The sequence below is a fragment of the Hakea prostrata genome, chromosome 2 (genome assembly GCF_041222555.1).
Source record: "Hakea prostrata isolate BN-2017 chromosome 2, UWA_Hpros_2, whole genome shotgun sequence".
Classification (NCBI taxonomy): Eukaryota; Viridiplantae; Streptophyta; class Magnoliopsida; order Proteales; family Proteaceae; genus Hakea; species Hakea prostrata.
Genome location: NC_142601.1, coordinates 18,502,139 through 18,523,193, shown reverse-complemented (window position 1 = coordinate 18,523,193; position 21,055 = coordinate 18,502,139). Strand labels below are relative to the sequence as shown.

General features: G+C 41.1%; 1 pseudogene; it reads right to left on the bottom strand.

Moving 5' to 3' along the window:
* Window positions 1-193: 193 nt before the first annotated feature.
* Window positions 194-20,739, bottom strand: LOC149023940 (uncharacterized; annotated as a pseudogene).
* Window positions 20,740-21,055: the final 316 nt, after the last annotated feature.

Sequence of the window (21,055 nt, the reverse complement as noted above, 5' to 3'; positions counted from 1 at the left end):
AAATGATCTGGCAATGTTGCAATGTTTTGAGTTCCAACTTGGGGGCCTACATAATAGAGGGTAAAAGTTTTGTGTTAGAAATAGGAAGATTAACAAAAGGAATATCAACCCTCATAGGTCTAAGTGATTTTAATTCAAAAACAATATTTTGCAACTCATTCTCTATTGCAAACTCTTCTTTTACAATCTACACTTATTCAAGAGTTAAACCATTACTAAGTGCAATTTTTAACTTATCTTCATCACAAAACTTAAATATTTTTTGAGCTAGAGTGTCAATGAAATCAAAAGCATAAACATCATATACATCATCAGGATATTTCATGGAAGCATAGATATTAAACTTAATGATCTCGCCATCAAACTCCATTGTTAATGTTCCATCATGTACATCGATTTTAGTTCTAGCAGTTTTTAAGAAAGGTCTCCCCAATAAAATCAAACTTGAGTTAGGAGAATAGTCATATCAAGTACATAAAAATCTGCAGGAAAAACTAATCCATTTACTTGAACTAAAACATCTTCTAACCCCTTCAGGATAAACATTTGATCTATCAGTTAATTGAATTATTACACTAGTATTTTTCAAAGGTCCAACATTCAAAGATTTATAAACTGATAAAGGCATAATATTAATAGAAACATCCAAATCACACATAGCCTTCTCAACTTTCACATTACCTATTTTACAAGGAATGAAAAACATACTTGGATCCTTGCACTTTGAAGGTAATTTCTTTTGTAACACAACTGAGACATTCTTCCTCACACTTATTTTCTCATTGCCTTGCAACTTTCTCTTATTAGTACATAATTCCGTAAGAAATTTTGTATAGCGAGGAATTTGTTTGATAGCATCAATTAAAGGAATACTTACCTACGAAATGTCTCAAGAATTTCTTTTTCCTCTTCAATTTTTTTTTTTGATTGAGAAAGTCTTGTTGGAAAAGGAGGGGGTGTTACCTTCGGGCTTACATGTTGTACAGGAGGTGTTACTTCTTTTTCTTTCTTCGCTCTTAAATTTGAATGATGAGTAATGGGTCCTTCTAACTCTTTGCCACTTCTCAATGTTATGGCGCTCATATTTTGCTTTGGATTGATAATTGTTTGTGAGGACAATTTTCCTTGATTCTCAAGCTTTCTTACTGAAGATGCGAGTTGACTGATTTAATTCTCTAAGTTCTGAATACTTGCTCTTGTTTCCTGTTAGAATTGATGAGAACTAAGAGCAAGGGATTCAACTAATTGTTCAAGAGACTTACCTTATGATGCGTCCAAAATCTGCTCAGTCCTTGTATCTCCACGTGATGTCCTGCAAAACGAAAGCGTCAGATGTGGCCCGACCGCTGGGGTCGGGAGTCCACCTCCGAAGGCTAAGTCAATTGATGAACTTAATCACAAACGGCTCTGCTAGAAGCACACAGCTAATGAATGAAGAACTGGGAAAGGTGATCTAGATAGCAGATCGCTGATAGTTTAGGTCTATCAGTATGTATCTGAACCTGAGTCTCAGATAGTATTCTTTTTGATCGATTGATTCCTCTCCTCACCTTGTATGGTAGTGAGGTTTATATAGAGTGTACCTTCGAATCTCCTTCGTTGGATGCACTTGAGCCTTCTTCGGGTAGTCGTTGAATCTCATCAGTGAGATCCGTTGAGCGATAGACTTCTACTAGTTTGGGCTAGTAGAGGACTCCTGAGATAACCTTTAGGTTATGCGATGGTTATCCCTTCGATAATGATTATCCGCAGCTGTCAGTTTGAGTATGCCGTCATCAGGGTGATTACCCTAATCCATAAGTAAGATTAGGGCACGCTTGCAGCCGAATAAGCTTTCTTCTTCAGCAAGCCATCTTCCGGATCCGGTTCGCTCGGGAGCGATTCGATTTTCTCCGTCTCGACCGGGGTCGAGGGTCGGACCAGGTATGAACCCGGTCTGATCATAAACTCTCCATATCACGAGCCCCCCAGACCAAGCGTTCGGTCGATCCCGAGGGCTTGGTTTTTAACTGGGTTCGTCGTCAGGTGATGATCTCTGCGTGCTTCATTAAATGTCATATCACATTTAATGCGGTGGTCACTTTTCCTCGAGCGTTGTGAGTGTAAGGCCACATATCTCGTTGCAGTTGATCTGTCGTGGCTCACGTCATCCAAGCGACGGTTTCCGAACGCCTATTTCGGATTCGTGAGTTCAAACTTTCAAAACGTCTTTCAATCTTGATCGTTGATTTTGAATCAATCTCGATCATTCAGATTCCCGAACACTCGTGCGGGAGTTTTAAAAGCGGTTCGTTGTCTTCGTAGGTTTCATTCTTCCCGTCTGGAATTTGAACCTTTGTTGTTCCTTCGCGCCTTCCTGCTCTCAAGCTTCCGTCTCACTGAATCAGTAAGTTTACCGGTCTTTTCTTTTTGTAGTTTACTGAAACGAGTAATGGCGGACGATAGGGCTTCTTTAGTACCCCATGTTGGTAATAGCGGTGATGCTTTTGCTTCTCCTGCTCCCGAACAGTCGGATAGTGATAACAAAACCCTAACCGTCCTCTGGCAGGAGTTCGCTGAAGTTTCTCAAAAAGGTTTTGAAAGAAAAACCGAAACTTCTCCTGTCCTTCTCGAGTCTGGATCTTCCAAGATTGTCGAGTCTTCTAGGCAGCCTCAAACCTCCGGGTCCAATGGTGGACCTGGCTCTGTTCCCTCCATTTACAATGAGGAAACCCTTCTTTCAGCTGTCCAAGATTTTGATCTTCCTTCCTCATATCAGGTTAGGGCTCCCCATCCTGATGAGAGGGTTGATTCATCCCTTTCGGGTGAATTTTCTCTGTATATAGATGCACTGGAAAGCGGGGTTCGCTTTCCCTTTTTTAATCCTTTGTTCTCCGCAATTTTGAATCACTGAAACATTTGTCCCGGAATGCTCCTCCCCAATAGCTGGCGTCTCATCGTTGGCTTCTTGGGTTTGTGTTTTGAGCTTGGCATTACGCCATCTCTTTCTCTTTTTGTACATTTTCATGTTCTTTCTATCTCCCATCCTCCCGGATGGGTCTTTCTTTCCAAACGCAATAAGGCTGAACTTGATTGGAGGGGCAGCATCCTTGTCAAAGGAACTTGCCCTTCTAACCACAAAAGATGGCACGAACGATACTTTTTCTGTCGAGCGCCTCCATCAGATCTTAACTTTCCAACCACCTGGAGGAGGTTTACTTCTTCGTCCGAGAGTAACCGAGGCCTTCCCTTATCCAGAGAAGACGAGGCGGCCATCAGGAAGATCAAATCCATTCCGTGGTATCAAGAGATACATGGATATGAAGTGGAGTATAACTCCATCCTTCAGTACTGGGGCTTGGCTCATTGTGAGCTTCTAACCATCATCCTTTGATTTGACTGAAGTGATATGTTTTGAATTCCGATTCTTGTCCTTCTTCTTTGCAGTGCCTCCCAGAACGAACCCTGAAAGCCTGCGGGTGAAGGCCACTAGGGCCGTTGTGACAGCCGAGCAACGATCGCCCAGGGTCTTGACCGTAGATCAAGAGGCTTCTCTTCCCTCTCCCGACCCCTCTTATAGGGGTATCAGGAATATCAGGCCTGTAGCTGATGCTTCGGGTAAAGGGAAGAAACCAATGGTGGAGAGGGCCAATGTCTCTTCCTCCGCCCGAACTAAGAGGAGGCATGACACAATTGATGCTCCCTCCAATAAAAAATCCAAAGCTTCGACAGATGGTGAGGAGGTCTTCATCCCCCAATGGACCCTGAAGATGACCGACAGGGTTACTCGGGATCCTGAGAAAGCTGCAGAATGGAGCTCCCTCGCTCTTGCTCCTTCGATCGCCAGGGGAGTTTGAAGCCTTGGATGACACCTCCCTTGTTAGTCAATCTACAAGGTACCGGTCTTCTTGATTACTTATGTTTTCATAATTTCTTATGACTTCTTCTGATATCTTCCGCCTTCCCAGGAATGCTGTGTTGAGCTTTTATCAACACATGGAAGCATTGAGCCGGGTTGGTCGCACCAGCTCCTTGCTGCAAACTTGTGAAGAGAAATTGGCCAAGGCCAATTTTGAAATAGACCAGCTGACTGCAACTACCGTGGAGCTGCAGAAAAAGCATGAGGAAGAAGTGATCTCCCTCAAGGAAGCCCTCGAAGCTTCGAAAATTCGTGTCACTGCTGCCGAGCACGAGGCCAGGAAGCAAAAGGCAGCTGCCACGTTGTTTGGTGACAGCCTTGAAATCAAAAGTAGGGAGCTCGAAGAACATCTGAAGTTGGCGATCCCTAGCAAGCCTGAGCATATAAAGCCAGAGCTTCGGAAGGAGTGCATTCGGAAATACCTGAACAACGTACCTTTCTCCGAGTTGCTAGGTTTCTACAACATTCAAGCTTATCGCATGGGGCAGAACGACGTTTGGGAGCAAATCCTTGGAACGATCCCTGACTTCGACACTGCTCCTTTTCGTGAGGTATGCCACCAAGAGGTCTTCGGGAAAGTTGGTATGGATCTCCCGGACTGGGCTCAGGGAGAAGATGATCCTTTTCCAGCTGACCCTCAATATGAGGCATACCTGAATGACGAGCCGGCACTTCCAGAGGAGAAATCACAAGTCGAGTCTCAAGTTGTTGCTGTAGAGGATTCAGCCGATGCCACTCTTGAGGAAGGCTCTTCTCATGGTCCTGAGAAAAGTCCTCCCGACCAGGGTCCCTCGGGCAAAAATGAAGAAAAGGCTTAGGGAGTTGTTCTTTTGTAAAGATTTACCCTTAATTTAATGAATAGACATTTCTTTTTTCATGTTGGCCTCTAAATTTCCCCGTCTCCTGCCGAAATCTTGCCTTGAATATCAAAGTATGATAAAACTTATCACTTAACTTTTCATTCCTCGCCGATTAATAATCTTGTAGAAATATTGTGAAGATGCGTTTCGGGAAGATGCATTAATCTTCCCTACTACTTCATTTATTGCAAAGTCCGCACGTTTCCCTTCTGCGAAGTTCAAACGTTTTCCTGCTTTTGTATACCATTCACTGTTTCCAATGAATCGGAAATACATCCATTATTTTAATGGCAGTGCGACTATTGGAGGTATCTCTCGCATCGGTGCTCGCTTCCACATGTTTTCATGTGGCATCCCTTCGACCGTTGATCTTGCTTTTTGCGGATTTCGAAGCGTCATTTCGATCTGGGTCGTCGGTTGTCCTTAGCCTTCAACCGTCGTCTTATACCTTAGGCTATTTAAAGCCTTCGTGGGTACTCTTCATCTATCCTGACTTCTGCAAGTTAGATTTGCTAAAGTGCCAAAGCAACCTTTCGTCCTTCGGCCTGCTTCCGTATTCCTTGTACTCCAACGACAGCTCTATCCATTTCTGAACAAGTGAGTTTTTTGATTACTCATCTCTTTCCCCACTTCCCCCCGGAGTAAACTGCATAGTAGTTATACTTGGGGTTTAGTTTGTTGGTTTGTCAGAAGCTGTAGAAAACTAGGGTTTCCCCGCTGTTGCTGTCGTTTATTTCTGTACAGATACGGCTGGTTTTTTTGTTGTTTTGCATAGTGGCTCCCAAGATCAACCCGACTTTATCAGAGCTAAATCTTGCAAGAAAAGCGTTCCATCGGTGGTGGTTGGGGCCAATGCGGTGGTTTCAGCTAGTGAATCCTCCAAGCGTAAGGCGACTGCTGGTGGTGAATCTTCAAGTCAGATTCCCGCAGCTTCTATTGTTGCCGTCCCTGCGCCTCCTTTGCCCGAAGTGATTGCTCGTCTTTCGCAGGAAGATCTTAATCATTCCGTTGCCGATGGTGCTGCCGGCGCTCCTGCTGGTGAGCCTGTTGGTGAGCCTGTTGGTGCACCCCCGAAGGAGACTCTTCGGGCATCTGAGGCAACTATGTTGGCATCTAGTGCTTGTTTGGCATCCTCCTCCTCTCCTTCTGAGTTGGAGGATTTTGCCACTAGGAAGCGCCGTCGGGTGACAAGTGATGAAGCTCATCCTTCTCTTGGTGTAGTTCATCCTTCTCATCCTTCACCTGAATTAGTGTTAAACGAGTTTGACAGAGCGTTGGAATGGTGTACTGCTGCTCGAATGACTTCTGAGAGTGCAGTTCTTTCCAAACTTCCAGATGAAGTCTTTACAAAGTCACTGGTGATGTAAGTCTTTCTTCATTATCCTCTGATTTTGAAAAATTACTTTTCTGCTCCTCGCTAACTCGGAAGTTGTTTGCAGGAGTCTTGCTGGTAACTTCCACAACCAAGTGGAAGCAGTTACTAGACTCAGTAGGTTGAGCAATGAAGTTTCTAGGCTTCGGGAAATCTCTGAAGCTAAAGATGTTGAGATTGCTCGCCTTCGGAATCTAGCTTGGGAGGTGGCAGGAGAAAAAATTCGATGATTGGTCGTCTTCGGTCGGACTTGGATGATGCCAGGGGAGAAGATCCGGCGATTGGAGCAAACAGTTGGAAAGTCGGGAGCCAAAGGATCTGAAACGTTACCTGAAAGGCAAGCTGTCGTTCCTTTGCCCAAATCCCTTCCAACTGATGTTCGCAGAGCCTATGTCTTCAAGTATTTACACAGTAAGCCCTTTGTTGATATGCTGAATGCTTATAACTTGCAGGCGTACCGAGATGGTGAGAACGAAGTATGGGAATCAATATTAAGGAAAGATCCTCATTTTGATAAGACTCCCTACAGTGCTGTTTGCCATCCTGAAGTATTTACCAACCTGGGTATTCCTCCTCCTGACTGGACCAAGGATAAGATTGATCCTCCACCTTCCGATCCAGATATTATGCAATATCTGGAAGATTCTCCTGTTTATTCTCCGCTGGAAGAAGTCAATTATGACGAGCTTGTACTGAATGCGAGTTTGGTCGAGGACCATTCTTCTCCTGGACAAGCTGGACAAAGAGTATGAAATTGCGGAGGATTTTATGCATACCGAAATATTTTTGTAATCCTCATTTCTTCTCTTCTTTTCCTTGTATCCCCACCAATGGTTGACTCATATGTTTGTTCTAGCAAAGTCGCATCGATCTTGTATAACTTGTTAACAGTCACCTGTAATGACTTTCTTCTTTGATCGAAGATTGTATCAAGCTCTTGTAATTGTTTTGACACTGGCCTCTTCGGATCTTTTGAAGAAATAAGAAATTACTTTATCTTGAACTTTGCTAGCCACTTGAATCGCCGTTGTATTAGGTCTTAGTTGTTTGAAACAATGCCTTTACTTAAGGATTTCCGGAGAAATACAATAAGTCTGAGAAGGAACTCACTCGGGTTTTAAACCGATGCCTTTACTTAAGGATTTCCGGAGAAATACAATAAGTCTGAGAAGGAACTCACTCGGGTTTTAAACCGATGCCTTTACTTAAGGATAATTCAAAAATTCAATAAGTCTCGAAGGAACTCACTCGGGTTTCAAACCGACGCCTTGCAAAAGGAACTCACTCGGATTTTCATCCGATGCCCCGACTTAAGAAAGTTCGAAAAATTTCCATAAGTGTTGAAGTGTTGAAGGACCCATAAGAATTTTCATCCGATGCCTTATAGTTGGATCTTGTTCTTGAATGTGGTGTATGATGCCCCCCAATCAAAAGATAGTTTGTTGAAAGCCAAAAATTGCATTGATTGAGTTGAAAATGATTACATCGCGAACAAAATTGAAATCATCCTCAAGGATAAAACTTTTTGAGATGCCTAGCATTCCACGAACGATCCAACTCTTTCTGGGAATCGATGTTCTTCAGCCTGTAAGCTCCTGAACCGACCGGTTTCACAACCATATAAGGTCCTTCCCAAGAAGGGTCCAACTTTCTTTGGTGACGCGGGTTGGAAGCTAGGGTGTTTCTCAACACCATATCTCCGGCTAAGTACTGACGATTCTTCACTCGAGTATTATAATGAGACGCTATCCTTCTTTGATAATGTTGAGTTCGTGCTATTGCCTTTGCCCGAACTTCGTCCAACAAATCAAGACTATCAAGCAGTCCTTGTTCATTTGCTTTTTCCTCGAACTCACGATCCCGTAATGTCCCCGCCATTATCTCCACTGGTGCCAATGCTTCGGATCCATATGCCAACCTGAATGGAGTTTCTCCTGTAGGTGTTCGAACCGTAGTTCTATAAGCCCACAGTACATTATGTAGTTCTTCGACCCAAGAAGCTTTGTCAGCTTCGAGTCTTCTCTTTATTCCTTCCAGTAGCGTTCGGTTAGTAACCTCTACCTGGCCATTGCTTTGGGGGTATGCCACTGAGGACATACGATGCTCGATCATATATGTTCCATAGAATTGCTCAAATTGTGGACAGTCGAACTGAGTACCATGGTCAGTGACAATAATCTTTGGAATCCCAAAGCGATATATGATTGATTCAAGCACAAATTTCTCCACTTTTTTCTCAGTAATTGTCGCCAGTGCACTGGCTTCTACCCATTTTGTGAAGTAATCAATTGCTACTATCAGATATTCCCGTCCGCCTGATGCCTTGGTGAATTTGCCCATGATATCAATTCCCCACATTGCAAAGGGAATGGGATTTAGAATTGAAGTCATAGTTTCCGCCGGGCGCTTCGATACTGTTGCATGAATTTGACAGTTACTACATCGACGAACGTAGTCCATAGCAACCTCTTGGACCTTAGGCCAATATAACCCAAGTCTTAGAATTTTGTGGGCCAGGGCTCGGCCACCCATGTGAGCTCCACAAATTCCTTCATGAACTTCAGCCAAAGCTGATTTTGCTCCTTCGGGGCCTATACATCTCATAAGGGGTCCAGCACAAGATCTTTTGTATAGTCTCCCATTTTGAATGACAAATCTAGCTGATCGAATCTTGATCAACCTTGCCTCTATTGGATCCTCGGGTAATTTGTCATCCCTTAGATACTCGATTATTGGATTCATCCAAAGAACGTTCGCTTCAATATAAGAAATTTCTGTCTCATGATAACTTGGAAAAGTTATCTCTTCAATGTAGACCGAAGGGTCTAGATTCTTTTCCTTGGCATTGGCTAGTCGGGATAGCTTATCTGCCATTGAATTTTCATTCCTCGAAATCTGAGATATCTTCAAATTCCGAAATTGGTTTTGAAATGCCTGCACTATCTCCCGATATTTTTGCAAGCGTGGTTCTTTAATGCCATACTCCCCCTGGACTTGGTTGACTATAAGCTGAGAGTCACTATGAATAGTAACATCTGCAATAGCTAATGCTTTTGACAACCGAAGTCCTGCTATCAGGGCCTCATATTCCGCTTCGTTATTACTTGCATCAAATGCGAATCTCAAAGCATATCGAATAATAAATCCTGCTGGACTTTTTAATAGAATTCCAGCGCCTGCTCCATCTTTATTACTCGAACCATCCACATATACCTCCCAAGTGGTTGGTATAATGGGATCCTCAATGGTGGGCTCCACTGGTGCAGTAGTTTCTACTACAAAGTCGGCTAATGCCTGAGCCTTGATTGCAGTTCTGGGCTTAAAGCTCACTTGGAACTCACTGAGCTCAACCGACTAGGACACCATCCTTCCAGACAAATCAGGTTTGTTAAGAACTTTACTAAGAGGAAAAGTTGTAAATACCTCAATTGGATGAGCCTGAAAATATGGCCTTAGCTTCCTGGCGGCCATCATGAGAGCCAGAGCCTGCTTCTCAATCTGCGAATATCTCGTCTCCGCATCTAGCAACACGTGGCTTACATAGTAGATCAGCCACTTTTTCTTATCTTTTTCCTGAACAAGTACTGCATTGACCGCTGAAAGGGACATCGCTAGATATAGCTGTAATATTTCCCCCTTCTCTGGCCTAGACAGGATCGGTGGTTGTCCAAGTGCTTCTTTTAATTCCTCAAAAGCTTTCTGGCACTCTTCAGTCCACTTTGCTTCCTTACTGCCCTTCAGGTCTTTAAGTGCCTTGAAAAAAGGCAAACATTTTTCTCCAGACTTGGAGATAAATCGATTTAAAGCAGCAACTCTCCCTGTCAAACATTGTACATCCCGAACGGTTTTGGGAGCCTCCATATCAATCAGAGCTTGTATTTTGGCAGGATTAGCCTCAATTCCCCTCTGTGATACCATAAAACCCAAAAATTTGCCCGAGGAGACTCCAAAGGCACATTTTTCTGGGTTTAACTTCATTTGATGCTTCCTCAGTACTGAGAAAACCTCAGTCAATTCTGCAATATGATTTGCTTTTGTAAAGCTTTTCACTAGCATATCGTCAACATAAGCTTCAACATTCTTTCCTATCAGCTCTTTGAAAATCTTGTTGACGGCCCTCTGATATGTTGCTCCTGCATTCTTCAGGCCAAAAGGCATGACCTTGTAATAATAGCTCTCACGATCAATCATGAAAGCCGTATACTTCTCATCCTCCTTATTCATAAGGATCTGATTATACCCTGAGTAGGCATCCATGAAACTTAAAGTTTCATATCCTGCAGTCGCATCTATCAAGAGGTCAATCCGAGGCAACGGGTAGCAATCTTTCGGGCAAGCTTTGTTTAGATCTGTGTAGTCTGTACACATCCTCCACTTTCCATTCGTCTTTTTCACCATCACCACGTTGGCCAACCAAGTTGGGCACTTGATTGGTTCTATGAAACCAGAATTCTTAAGTTTTTCAACTTCGCTCCGAACGGCTTCATACTTTTCAATAGAGAAATTTCTTCTTTTCTGTATCACTGGTTTCGCCTTAGGGTCTATCCAGAGTTTGTGCTCTGCAATGGTCCGATCGATCCCAGGCATGTCCTCAGCAGACCATGCGAATACATCCTTATTCTGTTGAAGAAAAAACTTCAACTCATCTTTAAACTCTTCCAGCTGTTCAGACCCGATATAAGTAATCTTTTTCTCATCTTCGGTACACAACTGGATTTGCTCCAGTTTCTCCACTGGTTCGGGCCTTTGCATCTCTGTCTCTTCCTGATCATCTCGAACTTCTATGGGGAGGGCAGTTACCTTCCTCGGACCCTCCTTGTCTTTTAAATAGGCAACATAACACTGCCGAGAGATCTTCTGGTCAGAGGAGACTTGACCAATTCCCATATCAGTCGGGAATTTTATCTTCAGGTGTTTTGTCGAAACAATAGCACCTATCTTGGATAAAGATGGTCGCCCGAGAATCATATTATAGGCTGGTAGTTCTCGAACCACCAAAAAATTGATTCGGACAATTGTTTCTTTAGGAAAACTTCCAATGGATAAATCCAACTGAACCGATCCTTCCGCTACTGCAGATGACCCTGCAAAGCCATATAGGTGTGTAGATGAAGGTTTCATCAAGTCCTGATCCCCCTTCAATTTTTGATACACTTCGTAGGAAATTAGGTCAGCTGCAGGCCCTGTATCAATCAAAACTCTATGCACTTCCCGCCGTGCAATCTCTACCTTGATGACTATAGCATCATCATGAGGTAAACAAACGTCTCTTTCGTCTTCTTCGCTAAAGGTGATAGAATCTTCACCATTCAGCTTCTTCCGCTTCTGCGCCTCTCCGGCTCCAACAAATTTGGATTTTGTTTTCAGACTCCGGAATGATTCGGGCTCTGGTCCCCCGAAGATGGTAAGGATCGGTGACCGAGTAGCAGCTTCAATCACCTCCTTGCCTTTTTTAGACTTCGGGGCCTCCCTCGATCGTTCTGAACTAACCGAACGATCCCTCTTTGGAGCAGCCGCACGTGGCCCACGTGGCTCCTCCCTTCTCCTGCTAACAAAACTGGACAGATGTCCCCGAGATATCAATCTCTCAATATCTGCCTTCAGATGACGACAATCATTAGTATAATGACCATAGTCCTTGTGGAATCGGCAATACTTTTCCCGATCCTGCTGCTCTCCGGGTTTCAAAAGAATTTTAGGCGGCCACTTTAAAATATTTTTTCTTTTGAGGATATTCAAAATATCAGCCCGAGGAGCATTCAATGGAGTGTACTCACTTCTACCGGGGGATCTTTGGCGCCAAGGCTGGGATTTTCCAACCCGATCACGAACATTCTTCTTTGGCTTCGCTTCGCTCGTAAGCCTTTTGTTCCTTATTGGAGACTTTATTATCTCCTTGGCGCGCATCTAGAATCTCCATGACTTCAGCCTGCTTCTGGCATCTCTATACCAACTCAGCATAAGTCGTGGGTATATCCTGTAGTAATAACTCCAGGAGTTTCCAATTAGTGAGTCCTGTGAATAGAGCGGTTCTGGCTACTTGTTCATCCAAGTTTTCTATCTCCATCGTCACTTTGTTGAATCTTTTCAGAACTCTCTGATCGATTCGTTCTTTCCTTGTTTGACAGTAAACAAGGTTTCTTCCGTTTTCTTGACTTGTATCCCACTCTGGAATCGCCCTATGAATTGGCGCGCCAATTCGTCAAAGTTTACGATCCTTCCAGAGGGGAGGTTAGAAAACCACTTTTGTGCCGCTCCAGTTAGAGATGAACCAAAAACCCTGAATAAAATTTCATCAGAATTACCTGAAACTGCCATGGTCTGTTGGTAATAGCCGATGTGAGCTGTTGGATCTCCAGAGCCATCAAATGTTGAGAAGGTAGGCAAACGGAAGTTATGGGGAAACCGATATCCCGCAATTGGCTCAGCAAAAGGAGTCTTCCGAATGATTGAGTAAATATCCTCAGTTATTCTTCCCTTTGCCAACTGCCCTAACTTCTCATTGATGTTGGCCAATTCTTGACCAATCTGGGTCGGGTGATCTTCAGCAATATGATCACGACCTCGATTAACACGATCATCCCGTGCTACTCGATCATCACGAACAGCCCGTCCTTCCCGAGCGTTCCTCTCGTCACGAACTGCTCGATCATCACGAACGGTTCTTCTGACCGTGGGTGAGTGAGTTCTTACCCCTGTATCCAACCTCGTGTTTGAATCAGTTGTACTCTCTTGTGGTCTGTCAAACCGATCGCCTCGCCTCGGTTGATCATCGATCCTCCGAAGTCCTCGGTCTCCTTCACGGAAATTCTGATCAACATTCCGGTCTTCAGCCATTCTCTGGTCACGTGGCAATGCACGTCTCCCTGAATCGCGTTGATCAGGCTCTTGTGGTAAAACCACTCATCTGGTGAGCATGCTGAGTGCTTGGCTCACCTCCAAGAGTTGAATCTTTACCTGATCTAATTGATCTTGGATTGTATCAGGAGGAGGATTACGTCCTCCCTGGCCATCATCCACTTCGATAGGATTTTGGCTTTCCGGGGAATATCTCGGATTATTCACTCCAGGTATCTGAACACCGGAATTGCGTTGTGCAGCGGCTGCTGCGGCTGCTAATCTAGTCACCATGGCTTTTCAAGTCTTTCCCACAGACGGCGCCAAATGATGCGTCCAAAATTTGCTCAGCCCTTGGATCTCCACGTGATGTCCTGCAAAAAGAAAGCGTCAGATGTGGCCCGACCGCTGGGGTCGGGAGTCCACCTCCGAAGGCTAAGTCAGTTGATGAACTTAATCACAAACGGCTCTGCTAGAAGCACAGAGCTAATGAATGAAGAACTGGGAAAGGTGATCTAGATAGCAGATCGCTGATAGTTTAGGTCTATCAGTATGTATCTGAACCCCTGAGTCTCAGATAGTATTCTTTTTGATCGATTGATCCCTCTCCTCACCTTGTATGGTAGTGAGGTTTATATAGAGTGTACCTTCGAATCTCCTTCGTTGGATGCACTTGAGCCTTCTTCGGGTAGTCGTTGGATATCATCAGTGAGATCCGTTGAGCGATAGACTTCTACTAGTTTGGGCTAGTAGAGGACTCCTGAGATAACCTTTAGGTTATGCGATGGTTATCCCTTCGATAATGATTATCCACAGCCGTCAGTTTGAGTCTGCCTTCATCAGGGTGATTACCCTAATCCATAAGTAAGATTAGGGCACGCTTGCAGCCGAATAAGCTTTCTTCTTCAGCAAGCCATCTTCCGGATCCGGTTCGCTCGGGAGCGATTCGGTTTTCTCCGTCTCGACCGGGGTCGAGGGTCGGACCAGGTATGAACCCGGTCTGATCATAAACTCTCCATATCACCTTACTTAGGAGCTTATTGATATTGTTGATCGGACTGCCTAGGCTGATATTGTTGTTGGAAATTGTTAGCTCTAGGCCCATAACTCAGATTTGGGTGATCCTTCCATCCTGGATTGTATGTGTTTGAGTATAGATCATATCTTCTTTGTGGTGGCCCTGAGAATCCTCCAACAAGATTGGCATGTTCATGAGTCTCATATTGAAGTGTTGGACATGCATCTGTGGAATGATTTGTTTTGAAGCAAAGGCCACAAGCCTTCACTTGTTGGATATTTCCTACAACCAATTTTTCCACAAGAGAAGTTAGTTATCTAAACTTTAGTCAATGGAAGAGACACTTACCTCCTAACTTTTCTTGGTGGATCATCCCGTCTAGTCCCAAATTGTTGAGTGTTGGCAGCCATATTAGAGATTAAGTTTCTTGCCTCAGTAGGGGTTTTATGTACCAACGCACTTCTACAAGCAACATCAATCATGTTCCTATCCATGTTAGATAGCCCTTCATAAAAATATTGAATTAGAAGTTGGTCAGAAATTTGATGTTGGGGACAACTAGCATACAATTGCTTGAATCTTTCCCAATACTTTGAAGAGTTTCTCCATGATATTGTCGGATCCCACATATATCTTTCCTTATAGTGGCAGCTCGCGAGGCAGGAAAAAACTTTTCAAGAAATTGCTTTTTCATCTCAATCTAGGTGGTTATTGAACCAGAAGGTAAGTAGTACAACCAATCTTTAGCTTTTTCAGACAAAGAAAATGGAAAGGCTCGTAACTTGATTTGCTCATCGATTACACCATGTGGCCTCATTGTAGAGCACACCACATGGAACTTCTTGAGATGTTTATGAGGATCTTCACTTGCGAGACCACGGAAAGTGGGGAGTAAATGAATCAAACCAAATTTTAATTCAAAAGCAACCTCAATATTTGGATATTCAATGCATAATGGTTGTTGGTTCAAATCTGGCATGGCTAAATCTTTTAAGGTCCTTTCATTAATATTATTAACGTCCATGGTTTCTTCTTCAACCCCAAATAATCCAATTAAATCGATACTAGAAGATGAAGAAGATGTTACTCCCTGAAAATGTTGTTTGGTTTCCTTCCTCAATCTACGAGTTGTTTTCTTAATTTTAGGATCAAATTGAAGTTCACCTGTACGAATGGATCAAGGCATAAAACAAACAACCAAGAGATTAAGGAAATAAATAAAGCAAAAGAAATAAATCTAAAAGAACCAATCCCTGGCAACGGCGCCAAAATTTGATGGGTGTCGAATTCATCAAAGATAATCCTTCTCTCAACTGAATTTGTAATAGTAATGAGTAGGGTCGAATCCGCAGAGATTGATGAAGATTTATTCCTTGATAAAAATGGAGGGGGGGGGGGGTTTGAATCAAGAAACTAAATAATGAATAAAACAAATCAATGAATGCAATAATTAACAAGAAAATCAGAATAATAAAAACTTTCAATTAAGATTTAATTTCAGTATTGATTCTCTTAATTGATCATTGACTTAAAAATAAAAACTTTAATTTCGAGTAGATTGGTTTTGGTCATTGAGAATCAATCCTCTAACAACCAATCTTTCCTTACTTTCTTGATAACCTTCAGATCCGTCCTTTGAGTTATCCCCTAATTAATAAACATAACCTTCGGATTTGTCTTTTGAGTTATGTTTATTAATCATATTAAATATAAAAGACCCAATTCCTAGTCAATAAACCCGGAAAAACTTTGTTTATTTAAACTAGGACATACATTCTTATAGCAAACTCTCTAGGGCATTGATTACCCATTCGAGGATGCTATTCGTCACTTATATGAGAATAATAAATAATTATTCCAATTGACTAGGTATTGTATTAATCATCAAACAACATGCCTCTTGTCTAAGGATTAATCCAATAACATAATAAATATGAAAAACTTATAAATACCTGAGAATTAAAGAAAACTAATTACCCAAAGTCTCACAATTGTCGAAAATCAAACTTCTATTAGTCTTAATCGAAAGATGAAATTAGCAAGACATGGAAAAGAAAAATAAATAAATGAAAATAGAAAACATCATGCTGTTGTTCCTCATAACTGTGGCTTCCTCTTGTTGTAGCTTGTCATTATAAATCTCTGAAAATGCCTTCCTTCTTGTATAGGATTCCTGCCAATTTTGCATCGTTTCCAATTTTGTCATTTCCATTGTTCGTTTTATCAATGCAATTCTTCCCAATTCAGTTGTTTCCTTTCTTTCTCCTTACCCATTTGATTGTTTCCATCTTCCTCCTTGCCAATGCAGTGGTTTTTAATTTAGTCACTTTTCAATTCAGCTTCTTCCTTAGATGTCCAATCACAAGAGAGAACGAAATCTTTGTTTGTTGAATTTAAGACATTTCACGAAAATCCTTTTGATTTGGACAAAATCAAATCTCTAGCTTTGAACATAATCAAATCCTCCATCTTAATTTGGGTATGGTTCTTTGATTTGATTTAAAAATGTGGCGATGTGGTTTTGACCATTCTTTTTATGGATATGATATCCAAATACTATAATCTGTCCATATCCAAATAAAATAACCAATTAATCTCATTAAAATACAAAAGGATTTAATATAATATTAATGCAATTAAATGACCAATCAGTCTCCCAACACAGAAGCATGTCAAAACAATTTTACCCAAGAACTGTCTCCCAGAACTAAAATGTTGCCAAATGCATAAGGAGTTACCGGCCTCAGGTTTGATTCACCCACTGGTCAGTCATATCAATAAAGGATAGATGATGATTATATCAGTGATCATAAGTTTGACTTTACTCTTCCAATAAAAAAAAGAAAACAGCATGATTTTGTTTCCTATGAGATTAAGAATTTTGGACATATAGATCCCAAGGATCCTCTATTCTGTCGTCATATCAATAAAGGATAGATGATGATCATATCAGTGATCATAAGTTTGACTTTGCTCTTCCAATAAAAAAAGAAAAGAAAATAGTGTGATTTTGTTTCCTATGAGATTAAGAATTTCTAGACATATAGATCCTCTATTCCCATGTAGGTTTCAAACAGGGTTTTCCAATGTGCCAAAACAAGTTTCATTCTTCCAAATAGCAAAGTAAAGCCATGATTAAAATGTGCCCTTGTATATGTGTTTGTCAGAGTCTTGATGTGAAGTGTTCTGAGCTTCATGCATTGGAGAGGAACTGCTCATGATTCTCGAAAGGTTACTGCTGTTGTACAAACAGGTCTTTCCATCCTCCCAAGTTACCTTATTTTTCGTTAAAAACCTCGGTTGCAACAGGAGTATGAAGGTCTATGAAGAACATATAATTCATCCTTTTATCTACTGTTTGTCCATGCATGGTATGACCTCCTTACTTGAAAGTTCCACCTCTCTTTAATCTAGTAAAGAAATGAGGATCCTGGTTACTGAACAAAATCTGTTGTTTTTTTCTATGTCTTTTTGAGTTTTTGTTTCCGGAAAAAACTTAACATGTGACAAATTGCCTGTAGAACCATTCTTGCTTTCTTTTATGACTTTTTCTGTTCCCTTTTCTATAGCAAGTCTTGGCTGAGCAACTAAATAATTAGTTTAGATTACCTCTTTTGTGTATCTTTTGATGCTGCAATGTTCCATCCTTCGGATTGTCAAATTTGACAAACCAATAGTTACTAATGAACATGTTTTTCCTGGCTAGAAGACTTGCTCTCCTGATGCATATAGGTTCCGGAAGAGCTGTTGATACATTTAAGAATGCCTGAAAAGATCCCAACCATTAGACAAAGTACCTAGTTCCAATAATGCTGATTATTGTTGCTACTGAACCAATTGAATTTGCAATCCCATGAAGCAATCCTGCATGCTCGGGAGGTGTATCCTGATCAAAACAACCAAAGAACATTAAATGTCAGTTGCTGATCAAAGTGCTATAATTCAGACTTGACTTAAGATCCATGATTTATTGAAGAGAGGAGTATCCTATCCCAAATGGGACCCAAAGAAATTCTTCAATGCTCTAACATTTTACTTCATTGGGATTTTCCATCGCCTCTATCTATCTATAAGCCCCTTCACCTAATATACTAGCCTTTTTGGATGGACTCTTAACATTGCAATAGAGGGATCTGTCCACTTGTAAGGTCCATAGGTAGTGGGAACATACATAGGTAGAGAAGCAATCATCATATGCATAGGTACTCTTGGTACAGATTTATCTCTACACGACCAAATCTGTACTATTAGATCGGCCGGCAGCACAATCTGACTATCTAGATTGAAAGACCATATGGATTGGAACAAATCCTCATAATGATTAGATTATCAAAGTAAAACTCAAATTCTGACGACTAGGTTTTTGATGGGGGAGTAAACACACTTTCCTAAAATAATGTAAAGAATGAAGCACTTAATTAATTCCAAGAAATGAAACAATTGTGTCACTAGTATTACAACACTTTACAAAGAGAACGTGAGACATATAAAGTGCTCCAGATTGATAAAAGTATCAATCCATCAGATCAGGTCCTGTCAGCCCAAGCCCCACTTCCATTACAGAACTCAAAAAACTGCCTAAGTATATCAGAGCAAGTCAATATTCAAACCTGGTATAAGAGTTTGAGGCACGCATAACAGTTGCAGTGGTTGCTGTCAAGCAAATGAATGATTTAAAATTAATGTTATGGAATCTGTGATTTCCCAACGATCATGCCACACAAAACAACTGTTACAGAAACTTCAAGTTTGTTAGTGCAATAAACTTGAATAAGTAAAAGAAATAGGGATATCAAGAGCAATGGAACAAAAGCTTCTCTCTCTTAAATTTAAGGAGTACTGAAAAAAAGAAAGAAAATACCAAAATATAATCACTGAAAGGAAAGAAGATGAGGATGGAAGCATATATCAACACTGGTGATATACTTAAGCCTCTATGTTGTGGTGATGTGATACAGACGACCATGGGTGTAAGACTGATGATGCCCACCAGCATCAAGTTGCTTGGGATCACAGAGGTAGCGAGCTTGCTCTCTAGAATTTAGCAACCAACCACCATGTCCTGTTCATGAAAAGAAAGATTGAGCAAATGGAAATCATATTCTACCGTATATTTGGATAGCCATCAAATAAAAATATTGAAAAAGAAGCATTGTTCATGGATCCTGCTCCATTGTTTGTTTAGAGAACACACCAAAAAAAAGCCTTCCTGTTCATGACAAGAAAGATTGAGCAAATGGAAATCATATTCTACAATATATTTGGATAGCCATCAAGATATTACTGTAGAAAAAAAAAGATTGGTTCATGGATCCTGCTCCATTGTTTGTTTATAGAGAACACACCGAAAAAAAGCCTTCCTGTTCCTCTTTGCTGTTATGAGTCCCTAGTCATATCAGCACCCTAAAAACAACAAATGGAATAAATACATACACACTATTAATCCAACAAGTCAATATTAAGTCACTATAAGAATAGGAACATAGCTTTGAACACAGGTGTTACCTCAAGTTGGTTAAATTATTATGCCAACCAGCTGAGCAACTAGGTACATAAAACTAAGACAATTTCACTGGGCTTCTCTAATCCATGTATGAGCAGTTGAGAACTTGGCCATGGATTCAAAAAATTTTGCTAGGATCAAGCAAGTCTCACTAAAGATACCTGTGAAAATTGTAGGCAAATATTGAGCTTTGTATCCAAGAGTTGCCCTCTCTTCTAGTTAATGTCAAAGCATTAAATTACAAATAATATGTTTTTTTAACATTGAAAATATAATCAAGAAAACTAAAGCCAGCCGGAGAACCAACAGGACAATACTCTCTCCAATTGGTCAAGTTTCATTCAATAACTTGGACAAGGTACCATCATAAAAAGAGATTTCTTGAAAGACAAATATTTGTGATCTGTATTCCTGCAAGATGTTACTCAGCACAAGTTGCATCAACAGATATAGTAGGGACTCCATTAAAGACATCTCTTCGTTTGTTCTCCAAGAATCTTCAAAGCTCTTACCTTACTCTCCAATTTGACATTCTTCGACATAAAGGCAACATTTTCTATGCTTGATAGCCCATTTAGATCCTTTGAATGTACTCCAATTCCTGGCAAGCACTCCCTGGCATGAGTATCATCTCAATGTTACTTAGGAGAAGATCTCCACATGCTCTACCTTATCCCTTTGTGTTTCCCTGGGTTCCTCATTGAGGTTTAACCTTTCTGTCTGCAAGTCATATTAAAAGCTAATGAGTCTATGGGAAAGACCACAGTTCAGTGAAAATTTTAAAACCATAATCTGAAATAAGAGAAATTCTATTTAGGATCAGTTGCTGTGTATTTCTACACTTAATTCTGAATTTCTTCTACTAATTCAACAAGCAAAGATTTATTTGAAAAAGAAAAGAAAGAAAAGAAAAGCATCCCAACTCCAATTATGTTCTAGCGCCTTCAATTTGTAGCATCAAAGGTTAAAGTATTAGTTAGAAATCGTACCATCTCCTCCCTGAGGAATTGCTTACAGGAGATCATCATTCTTAATATGTGTGTACAATGAAAGCTCCAACTGAGAGGGAGGTATTGCATCTGGGTTCTCCCTGTGCTAATTAAAAAAAAAAAAATACATATATTCAAAATTTGAAGTTGGCCATTTGAGAGGCCAGAAAATATATAAATAAAGTTTGTCTAAAATATTATATGCATCCACCCTCCTCTCTTTTATGTGCAAACCTTCTCTTCCCTGTTCTCTGTGACCCATTTTCTGATTTGACCAAAGACATGTAATTTTCTCATATAACCCACTTAAAAGTTAAAATATAAAACTATTGCCTTAGTATCTACTCACAAAAACTTCCTTAATCAAGAGGAAATTGAGGCATAACATGAAACATCATTATGCTATTGCTAGAAACATGGTAGCTTTGTGGTAGCTCTAACAGTGCTGTACATCTTTGATTTGCACCGAGAACTCGATTCGGAAGGTACATCAAGTGGATGATATAGGTTAAAAATCGTCAAAATATATAACTCAATCCACTACATAGCTTACATACATCTCTTAAATAAAGTAGGAT